Below are 18,697 nucleotides of genomic sequence, written 5' to 3' on the forward strand. Positions count from 1 at the left end.
TCTAGATGCTAATTCTGCTGGTGAATTTTTCGTTTATTTGTTGTTCCAGGTCTTACGTAAAGCATCTTGTTTACTCACGTGACAGCCTGGAGGTCCTTTTGGCTGCTCTGTCCAGGGCTGGCTGTACTAAGGCCAGCCAGCAAACAGATCAGAAAACTGAAAACCTTTGCACAAAGAGGCTGCTATTGCCAAGGACTATAGAATATGACTGAAACATTAAGGAATTTTTGGTGACTGTTTGGGGGAGGGAGAGAATTATATGTTAAAACATAAGAATTCTGTTCCAGCATAGTTTAAATTGCTTTACAATACGGATTAAAATAACAGAACATTATAGCTTGCTTAACTAAACATTATATTTCTAAATCCATTTTCAATTGTTTTCCTTCAATTTAAACATTTTGAGTAATTTTATTGCTATTCATACCTGCTTGATTTTTTTTATTAGAAATTAAAATGCGTTTTTTTAATCTAGGTTACAGAGTGCTGGTACAGTTAACTCTTTCAGATCTGCAGACTGAGAACAGGAGACATATCAATGGCAAAACCACAGTGTCTGTCCATTAGATCAAAATACTTAAATTAAAAGACACTTTTTTGGGAATATTGATGGAAAGGAAGGCAAGGAAGGCAAGGAGCTAGAATAAAGTAAAGTAAAGCAAAGGGTATAATTTGCAGCCTCAAGACTAACATCCCATTTTCCTCATATATATCCCTACATTGTATTTGGGGCTTTCTCTCCCTACTCCTCTTGGCAGAAAAAGAAAATAAAACAAAAGCCCCAGCAGTTTTAAGAAACAAAAATTTGAACCAATTTTGACTAAATAAAAAGAAATATCTTTTAGCCTGTGAGTTATAAGTACACTTCTGCAGCATGACAGGCACCTAGAGATCTTCTCATACAGTGAGGTAATTCTAATCAGTGCTGAGAGACAGCCAGCCCTGGCTGGAGCCAAGCTGCACATCAGCTGAAATCCCCTCTTTCTGCTTAACACCTCCCACATTTCCTTTTCCCCAGCCACCCTTCACTGGAAGGTTTCTCCCTAATGGCACAAGTCCACACCACCACCACCCTTCATAAATTGGGATTCTCCCCTGAGTACTCGGGCAGAGATGGTATAACTGGCCCCACCACATTTATACCTGAATATTTCCAATTTCCCTAAGTCAGCAGGGGACGTTCAGAGACCACTAAGTGCTGGTAACCACATCAAAACATTAATTAACACAACTATATTCCCACACAAATAAAACATTAATATGGTAATTTCTAGCCTATAACCAGCTGGTATCTTTTCCCCAGCTACATAGATAGTAGGATTAACAGTGCAAAGCAAGTATTATAACAAAGTCAAATTAATATCACCTTTTCCCAGTTTTATAATTCAGAATCAAACAATAAATTATAGAAGTCCTTTAGAAACCGTCCCTCATAAAATACTTCTCCTGAATCCATGCTCAAGGTGTAAATCCCTTTTCACAGAATTTTCCTGGTTTCTATGTATTTCAAGGCTACTCAGTGACAGAATCTCAGCCTGGACACCTGTGATTGTCAAGTGGCCAAAGATAAAACCAGAACAGAAGAGTTTTCTGCATGAGAGGTACTTGGTTAATACTTAGAAATTGTTTTTTTATTTTTTTTTTTAATCATCTCAGGCTCAAGCTACACTTGTCAAAAAAACCACACAAGTATATTTCTCTTCACTCTGCACTAATTTTGGCATTGCCTTCAATGATAAATGCATTTCATGAACGTTAACACATTATACATACATAATTTGAAAGAACTACAGGGAAAACAAGCAGCAAAAATATGAGCAATGTCAGTTAATGAAAAGCTCACATTTTCAAACTAGTGTTTGGCTAATTAAAATTGAATTAAGTGACTACAACATTAACTATATCAACTATTTAGCATAAAAAGTTGTTAAATATATCATATTGTATGTAGGAAGAGCCTTGAAATCTTTAATTGTAAGAAATAGCCATGTACTATTTATTTGCACAACTTGGTAGGATATAAAATTCGGTTACATTAATTATATCTAGTAAAATATTTTAAAACATGTTGTTTTTAAGATTGTGGAATTTTATGGGTAGTGTAATAGAACTGAAGCACATTCTTAATTACATAATTATTTGCATTTTCAATGTCCAGCTAACAGCGAAACTGGTCTTGCTTTTAGTCTAAGGTAAAGACATCAAGTGCTTTGAATTCACTAACTAAGGAATACTTTTGAATCCTCACTTGAATAATTTTTCCACAAAATTTTGACCAAGTTAATCCAGTATCAGACCACAGAGAGTCCTCCTATTATTCATGGAATGGGTATTCCTCATGATCATAAATCCACAAATATACACAAAAACTTCCAGCAACACTTTAAGCTGATACTAATGTTATCACAATAAGCATGTTTTAAAAAAGACTAGAACAAAGCCCAGCAAGCTGGAATATGCCCAATGAGGAATTATTTTTTAAATACAAATATTGTCATCAAACTTCTTACATGAGGAAATTCTAATCCCTCTGGTTTCCCTTCATCCATAAAGAGTTGTGCCATTTCTTCATCTACCACAAAGATTATCTTTTTCTTTCAAAATTAGAAGGGTTTCATATCTTCTCCACCTCACAGCATACACAGGCTTGGAGTCCATGCTACTCATTGCAATACAGAAACACTATCACCAGTCAGGGCAGGGATTAAGGAAGAGACCACACAGGGGAAAAAAAAAACAAATCAGGTAATACTCAATATTCATGAAAATAATTAATTTTTGGAGTGGTCTCCACACTACCTATAGGATAACTTGCCAAGTCCAGGCTCCTGGTGTCACACACAGGGAGGAAGCTCAGAAGCACAGCATCCCTAGGGAGCTCTGGCTCCTCTTGGAGGATCCCCAGGGCTCTCATCTCAGCAGCACTTGTTTGCCTGGTTTCAGACAATAGCACCTGTCCTCCCTCGTTATCAATCAGCAGTTTGGCTACCCACTTAAAGGGGAAGTAGCCTGACTGATACAAGATGATGGGATAAGAAACATGCTTCCCACAGCCAGGACAATAAACACAATCTCTTAAATTAAATCTCTCTAAATTCGAAATTTCCAGCTCCTTTTTTAATCTTAGGATCGTTCCTAAGTAGTAGCAAGAGCTGTCATTCCTAGCTCTGCATACACCACTCTGATGTAACTCATCTATCACTAACTCATTTGAAAGCCACATTTTATGAAGCCTCGAGCTAAGCAGCAGTTAATCATCTGGGCATGGCCCAGAAAACCTATCAGTGATTGCAAGGAAATGAAAAAAACAGCAGAGAAAAAGCACATGAAGGAAATACTAAAGCTTCTCTTCAGTTGTATTTGTGCAGGAATTTGTATTTGTACAAGCAAAAAGATGCCACGATGCAGGCACTGGTGCCAGCCATGCATCCACAGCACACACCACTGCAGCACACACCAGCTTAAAGGCCCTGCCAAAGTACTGTCTAATCACAGGCACCCTTCCTGCACACCCAGTTCCAGATCCATGTTTGGATATCCCTTTGTTAGCAGCACAGCCATTTCAATGGGCACTACTCGAGGTTACACCAAAATTCAGCACTGAGGCTGCAGCTGCCTCGTTCCTCTCTGCACCTTGTGGGCACAAAGCCCTGGGACTCTGCAACAGCCACATGTTTAGACTCAGCCTCTCAAGAGACCAAGGGAAGCACCTTACAGAGCACAGTTAAACAACCAGGACACAGGGTTAAACTTCACTGCATACAATCCACATGCAAGGAAGGAAATAAAAAAACCCAAGCCAACAACAAAACAAACAGGAAAGAAACTTAACTACAGTGCACACATATATTCCTTACTTCAGCCTCAGCAGCTGTGTCACTAAGGGTCAGTTCATGGAGCTAGCAGACCCATCTACATTACTCATTGCCTCTCTTAAATTCCCAAGTTCCCTTTCTTTCCTTAGAAAGATCCTGCCAGATCAGCTGACATTACTCAGGCAGCTCCCACTGCTGTAATTCTGTATAACCTCCTTTTGGGTTTGTTGGGTTTTTTAACATTAAATTCCTTCTAATTGTCAGTTTCCCCCATCTCAATTTTCCCTGACTGTCTTGTTAAAATCAAAAAACACACATTGTTAGCAGAGTGCCACATGCTGTCCTGGAGAGTCTCACACAAACAAAATTTAACTATCAGAATCAAGTGGTCTTTATAGCACTTGTTGAACCCATTCTACCTTAATAAATCAAAGCCTTGACTCCACATTTCATATCAGTTTCCAAGTTTCATAAGGAATACAGACAAATGAAAGCAAATTATGAGGTCAACTGATACATTTTATTGCCATCCTTTGTAGACAGGGTGATCCACTGGATGATAATGCTGTTTTAAAGTGCTGTTTTGTGATCATCTCGATTTACTTAACACTCATTTGTGCATTAATATTTATCATGTCTGATGAGAATTGATATAAACAAGTATAATCAAGATTATTTTAGCATCCTTATTACACAAATGCTTTTGGGTAATTTTATGAAAGAGAAAAAACATGTTTGTATATTTATTCAGAGCTGCAAGTATCCCACAGGCCAGTCATCTTAATGGCAACATTACTGATTTTATAGTTATAGATATAGTCACAGTTCAGCTGCAATAGGGAGTCCAGTGGACTGGAGACATGAGAGGAGAATTTGAGGGCAGTAAATTGGTTTGTCCTGGAGAAGGAGAGTTTTGGGATAATCTAACTGCTGTTTTATACCAGCTAAGGCAAGGTTATAGGAGGGATTCTTCTCAGCAAAAGAACAAGAAGCAATGGTCACAAGTTGCAGAAGAGGAAATCCAAGCAGGCTAAAAGGAAAAAAAAAAAGCAAGATTATTTACACACTGGGACAATTTTGCTAGAGGGGATGAAGAATCTCCATCCATGGAGAGGTTTATTTTATGTCTGCATAGGCAGACAAACAAACCCTCAGCCATCTGCTCTAATTTTCACTATGGCCTGTGTGGAACAAGGGGTTGGACTTCCCAGCCCCACAGGTCCCTCTAACTGATCCAGGGCATTTGTAAAACAAAGCAGGAGAGCACCTGCACACCTTCTGATTTGCATGGGATGAATCCAAGCAGAGGTGATGCCACCTGAAGAACTCCCTTCCTTGGACAAATTAGGTGCAAGTTTTAAATATGATACACGGGAAAAAATTACTGAAAAAAGGTAACAAAAAGATGGAGAAATTTGTTTAGTGTTGGACCCTGCCCTGCATATTTTAACAAGTAAAATACATCCAGGGTTTATGTCAGCCTGAAAGAGCTCTGACTAGCTGAGAGAGAAGTTTAGGCTCTTCCAAAGCTCTTGGAAGCAAAAACTTGTTGGAAAGGCCAGGAAAGGAACAAGACCCTCTGCATCCTGCTTCATTTCTCTGGTGGAGAACACAAGAGGCATCATTCTCTCTGTTTGCTTTAGCAATTATTTTACCTTTCATCAGTAACCAAAACATCCCTAGGGCATTCATCCCAAAGCCTTAAAAAATACAAGATAGTTCCTTAAACTAAAAAAACTTCCTCTGCTGACTTTTGAGCCAAAATGGCATCATAAACTCTTATGTACTTACCTAAAAATTTTAACACAAAAACCTTTTTCCTGAGGCAGATGGATTTGTGGGTCAGTCTCTTGCCAATCTTACAAAAGTTTTGGTTTTTCCTCCCTGGTAGAATAGCACATCCTTTGGTCTTATCTTGCACTGTTTTCTGGGCTATAATCTATGAGTGGATTGTCACTCAAGCCTCTGTCTCTGTACATCCAGGTTAGCTCCTGGCTCTCAAGCAGAAAGGAACACACTGCAACATGGATTAAGGCAGGTACTTATGCTAAAAATCACCCTGCAATGGGAGCTAGGGACATTTAAGCTGTCAAGCAAAGACAGAAGACACACATTAGGAGACAGCAACCCAGAATAACCAGACGTTCCCTTTACCTCTGAGGGTAATGGCATTAGAAACCCATACAGCACTTTACCAGTTACCAGCCGTTGCTCTCTGAGGAAGATCTGTTCCTTTCACTTGAATTTTGCAAGCCAGACCTTACGTGGTAGAAATCATTCCTAAAATTTGGATGGAGAAATGGTTGCAAAATGAATGGCAGCATTTGGAGGTCTTTGTTTTCCCAGGTTTTTTTTCTCCTCTCTTTCTGAAAATGAAATAAAAGTTACTAGCAGAAGAAAAACTACTTTCCCCTGTCAGACAAAGTTTATGAGTTATGTTTGTTACAAATGAAGCAAAGACTTGATGAGAAGCCTTTGCACACAAAAGCTTCAAGCAGATGATGAATATCTTTTTATTAAATCTCTGATACAAAAAGTTTGCAAATCCATTTACTGCCAAAAAAAAAAAAAAGAAAAAATTTGGTTCTCTTATAGCATGAAAAAGTGCAAACACAAGGAAAGTCATCTTCCGTGATTATATAATGATATATTCCTTTTAAATGAATATTGCAAGCCAGGAAAGGGGAAAAGGTCAGGAAGCTGACTAAAGATGTTAGCAAGAGTTTAAGTATCAGTACTGCTTATTACTGCTCATCATTATCATCAGTATTACCACCAACCACAGCTGGGAAGTCTGAGTTGGTACTTCAGCAGATTTTGCATCATTATGTTCTAGAGATTATGAAAGAAATCAGATTTCACACCCCTCTCTGTGCCAGTGCTGGTGACTTCATGCAAACAGCAAAGCTGTGTCTGAGGCTGCAACAGAACAGGAGGGCAGTACTGTATAGCTGGAAAAGTTACACAGGCTCCTGCCACCAGCTCTGTCTGCTGTGCTACCAGTGGACACGACTTCTTCTGGAGCAAGATAAATACCAGTTTTTATATATTTATCTCTTCTTTATACACTGCAGGGGGGTCCCCTCTCCTGTGCCACTTCCACATTGTGACTGCTGAGCTATGCACCATAGAAATATTGCCCTGTCATCATGCTGAAGGTGTCTGATGGGGACCCAAGGGGCAGGACTTCCTGCTGCTTTTGGGAAGGGCCACCACGGTTGGGTAGCTCATTCTCATGGTATTGTCACTCCTGAGAATTCTGAGCCACCAAGTGACCAAAAGTCCTGTTTAAAATCCAAAATCTTGGGCTCAAATACCCAGTCTTGACACTCAACCTGTGTGGAACATGGATTTGACTAAATTGGATATGATGCTTGTAAATGATGTGATGCATTCTTCCACATGCAGGACTGGAGTAGAACTTACTTATTTTCATAAAGAATTTCGGTTCCTTATATGAATAGCAATGTCATCATGTATAACAGAAGATGTGGGTATTAATGCAACATTATATTTTCCATACCCCTGGAAAGTGACTCTTATGCATCTTTGTCATCTAATCCACCTCTGTATCTTTTTTAACTCAGTATTTTTATTTTGCATTTTCAGAATACACCTCCAGAAGAAGAGGGGGTGATGGAATTCTTAAACCAATTTCTGTGATTTGGAAGCAAATCACTGGGTATGAAAACTGTAATTACCTCTGGGAACGTGCCTGTAAATCAGGCCACCATACAACTGCACTTGGGCTTTCTGAGATGTGAGGTTTGGTGCAAGGGAAATATTCTTAGTTTCTTCTGGTGACTGCAGCCACTGAAGCACAGCCTGCTGAGGTGTTTAGTTTTGCGTTAGGATCATGACTTGGATTTCCTGATAGTGATTGCACCCACCAGTGTGACCTTCCCACCCCCACCTTTCCTACTGCCATATCTAGCTCAGGATTTCACTCTCTGCACGAGCTGATGGGGTTAGTGTTATCAGAAATTCCTTATCACGGCATAAGACACAGCTCCACTTTCAACACAAGGCTTCCCGAATATTGCCATATAGCTTAAGGGATATGACTTTATTGCCATTCAACATTGTCTCCTATTAAGAACCAAAATTTTATAAGACAAAAATCCATGACAAATAGTAGAGTAATATTTGAAATGTCTTTGAATAGGTCTCTCTACATTCAAAAACACTTAAATATCTGCTTCTTTGTTACTCCTCCTGGAATATAGCCCAGATTTTTCTGAGCATTGCCCCTGGATTCCAGACCTTGCCAGAGAACAAGGAAGGCTGGCTGAGGAAACTGCAACCACTTCAGAGGAATCAGATACAACCTTGCCTTTTAAAGCAGTTTATCCTAATGTATTTAGACAACTGCCAGGTCAGTTGCAGGCCCACACAGTTTTACATTGTTTCCTAAAGAAGAAATTCAGTCAGAGGTTTTTCTCTGAGGGACCGACTGCAACTCATTCAATGCCTATTTGGAATATGAGAAGATAAAACCAAAACATTTGTCTAGCATTTACAAGCAAAAAATTGCAGGAGAACTTTGTTGTTAAAGAAATGCAAGTATTGGAAGGGGGAAAAAAAAGGTTATATCTCTGCTGGACTGTAAATCCAAAGGGAGATAGGAAACTAAAAAATGCATTTGCAGGCTTTATAGATAAGTGTAAGCACTTAACAGTGAGGGATGACCTTTTTGTAATGTTTGAAAACTGCACCATATCTTGTTCTAGTTTATAACTTGGAATGGTTTGTCCAGGAAGGCTTTGATTAACAAAAAAATTAAAAATATTTTAGCATTTTAACACACTATCAGCCTTCCACTAGTTCAAAGGCTTTAACAGCAGCATCAAAAACTGTCAAAATATTCCAGGTAGCTACAGTTTGCTGTGGACTGTATTGAGGCTCCAGTTATTGAGGAATCTAGCAAAGGTTGCCCTATTTAATTGTGTAACAGGCTGTGGGAGTGTCCACTCAGTTCCTAATTTTGATGGTAGAGTCTTAATAATTGTAACACGTGGAAGCATAAGAAATCTTTGATTCATGTTGCACAGTTTTCACTGGGGAAGACTTGGCCACCAAACAAAGTCTGTGTAGCTGCATGACCCCTTGGAAGGCAGCTTTGGCTCCATGGGGTACTGCAGCCAAACAGATGATGGCTCTGAAGCAAGGATACAGAAGAAACAAATCAGAAAAAGGGACTTTATGACTCTTGGTGCAGCTCTGCAGAAATCTGTGGTGAACAAAACCCATTTGAGACATTTCTACCCAAGTCACGGGCCCATGGTCCCACTTTAGCACTGCCACTCACTTACTCTGCAGTCTGGCTTTAAAGAAATCCAAAAGCCCAGCTCCTCTTCGTTGCTGACAACGTCAGAAAAGCCTCAAAAAGCCAACTTGCCCAGCCCTGGTTTTGCTCTGTTATGCACAATTGTCCCTTAAACTCCTTTGTCCCTAAATGACTCTTTCTCCACCCTTCATGCCCTCACTCCTGCCTGCTGCTCCCCTCAAAGCCACCCTCCACATCCCAGCTCACTCCTCCTCCCTCAGCACATCCTTATCTCCCTTGTCATGTAGTGATGCTGCAAAGGAAGGCAGAAATATAAAATTCAAAGGATCAAAAATCCGTTCCAGTGGGCAATAAAATGCATAGCTATATAATTACTGTATGACATCACTACAGGGCACAGTGAAGATTGTTTACTTGCCTTAATTAGGTATTTCCCTATTTTAACACATTTGCCTTTAAGTTTCTTTGTGTCCACTGAATTTTGTTGTTTTAGGGATAATTACAATACCCTCTTTTTTTCTTTTACCCCCAAGTTACTAAAAATGCACTCTCAATTTCAACTCTATTTTAACTCAAGGTCTTCTTTATGGAATATACAGAGCTCCTTGTATTCCTGAACTGAATTCTGAAAAATAGTCAGTTAAGGATTCTGTTATAAAAATTAGTGGCACTCATCTAAAAATCTCAGCTTGATATTCCTGGTTAATTTTTTAACCTCCCAACAGTTGAACTCTAAAAAAATATTTTGAGACACAAGATATTTTTCACTCGCAGGTAGGTGACAGGAAGCTGTTCCCAGGTGAAAAACACTGTCAGAAGCAAGGACAGCTATACCTTCTCCCTCTATCATTTTTCTCTGTAACAAGTAGTTTTCTGACTTGGATATCAACCCTCAGTTCTTCCCTTTCAAGTGCATTTGCCCACTAAAGAAAACAGAAGAGCCCAGTGTCCACGGAGACCTGCTGCTGCATCCTGGTTGGGAGTGCCTGAGCTCCTGGAGGCCACCACAGCTCTGCTCGTCCTGCTGGAAAGGCACCAGAAGTGGCAGATGTGGGACATCAAACCCCACATCCAAGATCTGCAGCTTTGTGTGAGCACTGTAGGTGGAAGGTGGAAGGAAAGGGAATGCACTATGATGGCAGCTGCCCACCTAAGACACATTTTTGGCTCCAAATAAGTGATAAGGGAAAAAAACCCACATTTTTTCCACAGCAAACCCACCACCTCCAAATCAGCATTAGAATTTCCAGTCACCCAGATGTGAAGCTCCTACAGAACCTGTAGACCAATCTTATTCTCTAATATTTACCCCTAGACCTAAGTTCTGCTGTGGGAATAAAAATTGCTTTGAAAATTATAAAGTGAAAAGTGAGGATTTCTCTTAAATCCTTTTAATGATGTCTGCATACAACTAGAATCTCACTTTTTTTTTTCCTCATCTAGTCATTACATTAGTGGAGAGGTGTGTTAGATTACTGAGTTTAGGCTTTTGGGTTTGAGGGGTTTTTTAGGGCTCTTTTTTTTCTTCTTATGGATTTTGGCTCCTTTAGAAGGGACAGCCTGCTATAACAGGTGCATTGCAGACAGGTGCTGCATAAGGTTCCCTACATAACTCTGCCAATGCTTTTCAATCATGATCTACAACACCCCTGTTACTCCTGTGTGGGGCCTCCCCTCTGCTGCAATTGCCAAGGTTATGAATTATGCCATCCTGTATTGATTTGGACAAATGTCCACTACTGACTAGGTCGACACCACTGATCCTGGTTTGCAGGTAGCACAAGCCAAGCCTTGGAGGGCTCAAGCCGAGCATTTAACCCACTATGCTGCCTCTCCCACAGTTTTTCTTTTTGATTCGGTCACACATTATGTACCCTGACTCCCATGCAGAAGATTTGTGGCAATTGCATGATGTATGAGGTGCCATTTGTAAAATATTATTTAGTGTAAAACATGATGTTTTTTTCTGTTGATTTACAAGTTGGATTTATAAATCTGCACTTCTCACAGTTTGAGTTATATATCTTGCCTCTGATTTATAAAACTCACCAGTAAATCTTTAGCAGAAAGTTTTGATTCAGAAATCATTATTTTAAACATTAGATTTAGCTAAAACATTCAACTGCTTTATAAGTCATGAAATGGATTTACATACCCCAATCTGGATTTACAAATTCTGCATCAGATTTACAAATCACCCTGAGAAATTCCTAAATAAAATGCTTTGATTTATAAATCTTCACTTTCCACTTAGGATACAAGTGACTGATTTATTATTCTGAAGCTTTACAATAATGATTTAGTCATAAAATCCTACTTTAAGTTAAAATTCTGATTTATAAATAGGTTTACTGCAATATAGGACACAAAAAGTAGAATTGTTTGGTGCAGGACTGCTTGGCAAACAACTCCCTGCACACATGAAAGGCAAGATATTTCTGAGAGGTCATAGGGAACCAACTGATCAGAGTTAGCAGCAGGGCAAAGAAACAAAAAAAAATGGGACAAAGCAATTCTTTATTTTTCAGTAATAAGCCCAAGGTTTTGAGATGGAACATTTTGACTACCCTGTCAAAATCATTTCTCAGTTCAAAAAGCTTCCTGTAACCCTGATCTCAACCCCCAACTACAGGAAAATAGTTTGAGTGCCTCCAACAACTCCGGGAGTTACGGGCACTTCTATTGAACATCATGAGGAGTTTCACTGAACACTGCAGGAAATTTGTTCCTCTCAAGTCAACTTAATGTTTTCCAGCTTTCAGGCTCTGATCAGATGTCATTTATTTGCACCATTCCAGCCCAGGTGTTTTCAAGTATTCAAAACCGAGTAGGAAAATAGGAAATTGTAAGAGTGAAGGAGACTTCTGCAAATGCCTCACTCTTTGATGGGCTCCAAACACCCTCACAGGACCAACAGGGCAATTAAATATTTCAGATACTTGAGCAGCAGCTCATCATGAATACCCATCAAGGACTCAGATGGGATATTGGGTAAAGACAGAATTGTCAAACAGCATAAACATACAGTGCAGCAGAACAGAAATTAAACAGTCCATTTTCAATAAGAGCCACATATCTTGGAAAGGCTTTGGTAATCTATTTTTAGAAATGACTAAGAGCAGGTTTCATCCAAAAAGCAACATTCAGAGTAATTATCTGGAATCCCTTGAAGAAAGCCAAGTAGCCTGTCAAGCTGTGGGTCACAGTGCCAGCATCCAGCCATCGTAGAAGTTCCCTTTCAAAGCTCACTTCATAAATCTTCAGGAACTATGGGCAGGCTGGAGAACCCCAGTGATTGGAAGGGGATTTTCTTTAGCCAGGTAGCTCTAATAGAGGGTATCAACAACAGTGATCCTGGGAGAAGTTCTCAACACGACTGGAATGATTCCATAATACAAGTTTGCTGGAGCATAGGGTTAGTTAGGTTAATTAATAAAAGATCATTAATTTCAACCTCATTTCTAACACTGAATCACCAAGACCTAAATCCTTCCAGGCATTTGGGCTTCTGACATCTAAGGGAATTTAGACATTTGCTTAACTCTGAGGTTCTGACCACAAAAATACCTTTAGACTACCTCTTTCTGCCTTGTCTGGGAGTTTCCACCCCTGTACAAAGGGTCTGACAACTGCAGCACTCTGCTGGGACCTGGCAAACACTGGTATTCTGGGGCACTGTGGGGCAGACACTGATCCTTCTCCTCTCCGTGCTCTCTCTCCTACCTTATCAGATAAACAACCAAGATATGAAATGTACTTTTTCGGGAAGTATAAAAATGATACATATGAACTGATGCTCTTTGTTAATCTTGAACGGTTCCTTTTATCAAAACAGCACATGAGAAACTAAGAGCCTGTACTGTGTTCTCCTAATGACAGATACACTACTTACAGTGCTCAAAAATTCAGTTTACCATTTGTAAAATGGAGACTGTATCTTTAAAGCACTCAGATCTACAGATGAAAACGGACTATAAGAACAAGGTATTATTTTGTTACAAGATTATTATTAAATTGACAGTTTTCTGAAACTATTGCATGTGATTTTGCTGTCAGATTTTTGGAGTAGTTACACAGGATTGAATCCCTAGAACTTAACAAATAAAGTTAAGATCTAATCCAAAGCCAAAGAATGGAATGACAGTGCTTTAGTTTTCATCACTAAGCTCTACATCAGGCCTCTTCTTGCTGGTACAGATAATATAGTTGGTACAAATTCCAGTAAGCTCAAATGCAGGTGAAAAATGATAATGCCTACATGCATATGTACACCATGCTTGCTGCAGCTATAACCAAGTGAATGGCTCTAGCAGGGGTGACAAAAGAAATCACCCAAGTTTCATTTGTGATTTTATGCCTATAGTTTCTCCAGTCAGATTCTGGAAGGTCTAGGTAAGCCATCTCAACGTGAGACTGTGTAGTGGAGAGGTAAGTTTCCTGGTCAGATTTGCATTTAGCATTTTCCACATTCTCTCTATTCTTATACAATTCATATTTCCTCACCACCCTCTCAAAAATATTTCTCCATTCTGTTAGATATATACCTATATATATATATATTCATCTACCTGTCTAAATTCACTTGGAAACACTCAGAGGAACAGGAGAGCATGCAGGCCTATTTTCCCATTCCTGCATAGCCTGACAGCTGTAGTTTAATTCCAGAGTATTTGGTTCTGATGTGGTGGCTTTGGTTCACAGCCCAATTGTGCTCTGGCATAAGCCCCTGACGTCACTGGGAACTCTGCCTCCTTACAGCATGGTTGAATGGCTCTCCCAGTTCAAAGCCAGATTCGTAGCTATGTTTGATTACTTGCATTTATTTTCTTGACAGGTAGCCTTTTGCTGTAATTACAGTAGTAAAATTTTTTACATCCATGCTAACCAGTTTTAATGTTCTCAGCACAGAGCTAAGAACATCCACATACTGAAAAAGAGAGCTACATAGGGCAAAGGAGAGCTTTAATGCTGTTCCTCCCTTTCAGTCTTCAGTGTGATTGACATCCATTCAGCCACAGATAAGAAAACTTGTAAGTTCACTGAATAAATCTCAGTACAGAGTAGCAAAGGTATTTTGGTAAAAATGCCTCTGTGACTGAGATGTACAGAAAGTCTCCAGAATCAACACATTTGTGTGAAGCACTCTGTGATAGTGTAAGATTGGACAGATTTTTATCTTGCTTTGATTAGACTAAGAAGACCAGCTGGACACACACGTAGCCCACACCCTGCCTACTCTAGCCTGTTTCCTATGATGTGCTTTCCAGTGTTTCCCCCTCTCTGCATTTAAGACTCCTAAGTGACAGGGCTTCCACTTTCCTCAGAAGACTATTCTGCAGATCAGTTAGGAGCTTTTCCCCTCACATCCAGGCTGAAATTTCCATTTTTAATCATATTTTATTTTCACACTCGTACTGTCTTCTCTTCCTGGTCTGCTTTTCTTTGTGCTACCTTAAATAATCCTTCTTCATCCTTCAGGTGCAGTTCTCAGCCTGCTAAAGCTGTTTTGCCTTTCTGTGGCTACACAAAGCACAGCAAAAGCCAGTGTAACAGCCAGGAGAGGATTTCCCAGAGGAGAGGAGTCCCCCTGGTTATACTCCAGACTTTTCCCCACTCTGTGGTGCAGAGGACCTGGTCACTAAGGCTGGGCTGTACTTGTAGTGCAAAGCTGCTGTGGATTGCTGGGGTTTGGGCTGTACTGCAGAACTGGGGTGCCTTTGAAATCAGCCTGATCCTGCTTGTCCTGCTTTCCCTTCCAGACAGCAGAGCTGTTCCTGTTTTCCCCTGGGCATTACCTTACATTTGTCCCAGCTGACATTCCTTTCCTTATTTCCTTGGTATGTTTCTGATCTCAGTTCCCTTTCTATTATTTTGCTGCCCTCAGTGATATTTATAATGTCTCCAATTTAGTATAATCTGTGAATTTCATTAACCAGCTGTTTACTCTCCTCTTTCAGATCATTAACGAGAATGTTAAATAACACTGGACCTAATGCTATTCCCTGCGTTACATTAGTAGGAAACTTCCCTACATTTGATACATTGCCTTTTTTTGTTCTGCTCAGTACATATCTCTGGCTCGGTGTTAGCCCACATGCAGCACTTATAGGAGCCAATGTGAATTAATTTCTCAGGTAAGATGATGAGCAAAGGTATCTCATGCCTCACCCAACCACAGCGTGTACCCAGCATTAGACATTGTGGGAATTTTATTTCTAGGAAAAAATCAAGCTTTTTTCCTGCTAAGAAATGTTCTGTATAAGCCACAGTGCTCATGATAGCAGCAATGGAGGGAGCAAAGCTGTTTTAGTGACTGTTACAATATTTTTTTCTCAGCATTAATGCTGCTTTATCTACAGTCAGTGCATTTCCTTGCTTTCACATTTGCAAAAAGACACTATTTAAAAAAGACAGATTTTTGCATGGTTGTGTTTTAAGCTAGGAGTCTCCCACGCTGCAATCAAGGGTAATGGCAACTACTCACAGGTGTACATATATCACATAAACAAGTGAAACATTGATTGTGAGGGGTGCAGTGACAGTCCTCTATCCATAGCATAATCTTCTCAAGAGATATTTAATCAGATGATTATTTACATCTTAAAGACCAAGGAAAGGGAAAATGTTAACATCGAATTATGGGGAGGAATGATAAAGAAGATGCTATGCATGAAGTGCTCATCACAGAACTGATGAATAAAGGGTTTGCCTGAATATGCCTTAACACCACTAGTGCAATCTAAGCCCAGCCACTTGCATGATCTAAATCAGCAGAATCCACTGAAGCTGGTGGAGTTTAAGCAGTTCAAAACCCAGGAGACTGTGCCCTGACCGCTTTCTGAAGCTCTGAGTAAATCTCATATTTTTTCCCTGGTTTTTTTTACAACTTCTAAGTTAACTCATATGATACAACATTGTAAACCACGTTACAGAGAATACAGAGTCAAATGTCACCTTCAGAGGCTTGTTCTTTTGTATATAAAATTCTCTGAGTTTAAACTGACTCTGGGTAGGGAGAGGACACTGAGCCGAAATTTATTCTGCTAGTTCTGAAATGGAAGAAGGCTTGCAAAAGCCAAAGAGGTTTCTAGCTGTGCATAAAAACATGTGGAGAGCTTATGGCATAAATTATAGTTACATCCTTTACACGAAGCCTTTTCTTTAGTAAGTACACATTTCCTCCTGTAATAGCCAGCTTTTCTTAGCTGTGTAGTTCAAGGAGTTTGCTGTGAGGTACTTAGAGTGTGAGGGCAAATTCAGAGCTAGGGACTGTTTGGAGTTCTGATCAAACAAGAATAACCTCATGTTACAGGTGAGATTCTTCCCCTAACTCAAGAAATTTCACCAAAGAGTAAAAAACATCTTGCTCATGCTTTGGTTTAGGAGCCACAGAAAGAATAATTACATGGGAAACAGAAGAGGTCATTGTGTTGTCTGCTGGATTGGTTCAAGTACACAAACCCTCATGTCACTTCCATCCCATACAGCTTCAACTCCAGAATGGACTACAGCCTGCAGAGACCTTACATTCATAAACCCAGTTTGGAAACAGACCACAGGCTACTTTAAAGCCTGGGAAACTCCTAAGTGCTTCAAGATGAATGATTGGTGCTCATCAACTATTACTCTTATTTTTATAGCAGTTTTTGCAGGGCTTTTTCACAATAGGTACTGTTAAGTAGGACAGGGCTGTAGGATTCAGAACCCTGTTCTGTACAGAAGTTAATGCCATGAATCTAAGCTTTGGGTCACCATATTCTGATCATCTCCAGTGCCAAGTATTGCAGACAAAACCCACAGCAGAAATTGTAAGGTGTCTATCAATCACTTGAGTTAGTGGCTCACCAGAGCAGCTGCTTTGCTGCTTACCCACAATCTGCAGTGTGCACATCCTTATTGTCCATTAGACTTGTAAATTAAATGCTGGAGTGGACTAGCTGGACGGGATTTACATAAAATCTCAATCAAATTCACGGCAGCATACCTTCCCCTTTTGTAATTAGATTCAGTGCCAGTTTTGGTTTTCTGAACCCAATAACCCATCTCTTTACTTTATGATATCTTAGCAATTCTCATTAGTAAGTGAATTTCTATGCATCACTTTTAAAAGCACCAGCTGCACCAGTAAAAATGTGCATCCATTCACTGAACAGTCAAAAAATCCAAATGCATATTAATACATCTATACTCATTGAACTCTCAAGCACATCTAAGTAGTTATCACATGTTCCTGATTTCCAATGCAATATCCCACTGGATGCTCATGAGAATACAATACAGTGGGTGCAAAACTGGTTGAAAACCATATCTGGAGAGCAATTACCAATGGTTCACTCTGAAAACAAAAAAGAGGCATTAAAGAGGTGGTCTAGACTAGGTACTATTCAGCACTCTCAGTGACCTGAATGATAAAAGGGTAAACTTATAAAACTCCTTGAAGAGATCAAACCAGAACGTACTGCAAGTATGTTGACCTACAAAGAAGAGCCAGACAAATTACAAATAGATCTGAAAATGTTTGGGGGCCATAGAGAATGTTTAATACTCAGATGCACAAAAACACATATCTACTATAACACATGAATGAAGAAAGTAGGCAATTCTTCTGTCCTGTGCATTTGGAAGACCTCAGGTGATACCAGTTTGAGTCACCTTTCTTCAACAAGACTGTGATCCAAGTGCAGAAAATATAGGTTTAATGATAAATCAAGAAGCCATAACCTAACAGGTTAATTAATCAGCATTATTAAGTCAGTGAAGAAAAGAATGAGGTATGTTACATGTTAGCCTGGTAACATTTTGCAGTCACATTAAAGGCAGAAAAGAGGAGTGGATTCAAAGCTGCCCTAAGCCACAATGAAAAGAATAAGAAATAAAAGGTTTAAATTACAAGCAGAGTCAGACTGGATATCAAGAGAGAACTGTTATGTGGAAAAAACAGCAAAGCAAAGGAAGATATTTCCTGGACATATTTTTGCAGCTTCCAAAAATTGTGTTTTTAAACAAAAATGAGACAAGCATCTGCTGGGAATGACAGAGGAGTGATCAGTTACACCACCCCAGGGCAAGAGGATGGTCTTGATGCCTCCTAAGTGCCCTTCAAGTTTGCATGACTTAATTTAAAATCTCAGCTTTAATGTTTTCTAGGGAGGCCAGAAGCACGAGAGCACTTGTTTTGAGATAAAAAATACAGAGCTTTCCAGTTGTTACTTCAAATCCAAGAAGAAATGTTAAGAGTTCATATTCACAAATTTCTGCTCCTGAGTTTTCTCTTGCAGGACCATGTCACATGATGAAAAACTTGTCTGCATTGCAAGCTCTTCCAAGACATCACCTTCACTTGTTATTCCAACTGCTGTATTTCTTTTGTTATATTGGAAAATATCAGCTCAGAAATGTTGGTGTCTCTCTGGCATGACTGGCTGGATGGCTGATTGGCCATTATAGCTGTGGCTCACAACAACACATCTTTGCCTTACATTAATGGTCCTTTGTAGGTGCCTGATTAGAGGTGATTGTCATTCAAATGTTTATTCATTTCCATACCTGCTGCTGAAGGATTTCTTACTGATTTTTTTTTCCTTATGTCAAATTT

Source organism: Corvus brachyrhynchos, unplaced genomic scaffold, assembly GCF_000691975.1.
Source record: "Corvus brachyrhynchos isolate BGI_N302 unplaced genomic scaffold, ASM69197v1 scaffold26, whole genome shotgun sequence".
NCBI lineage: Eukaryota > Metazoa > Chordata > Aves > Passeriformes > Corvidae > Corvus > Corvus brachyrhynchos.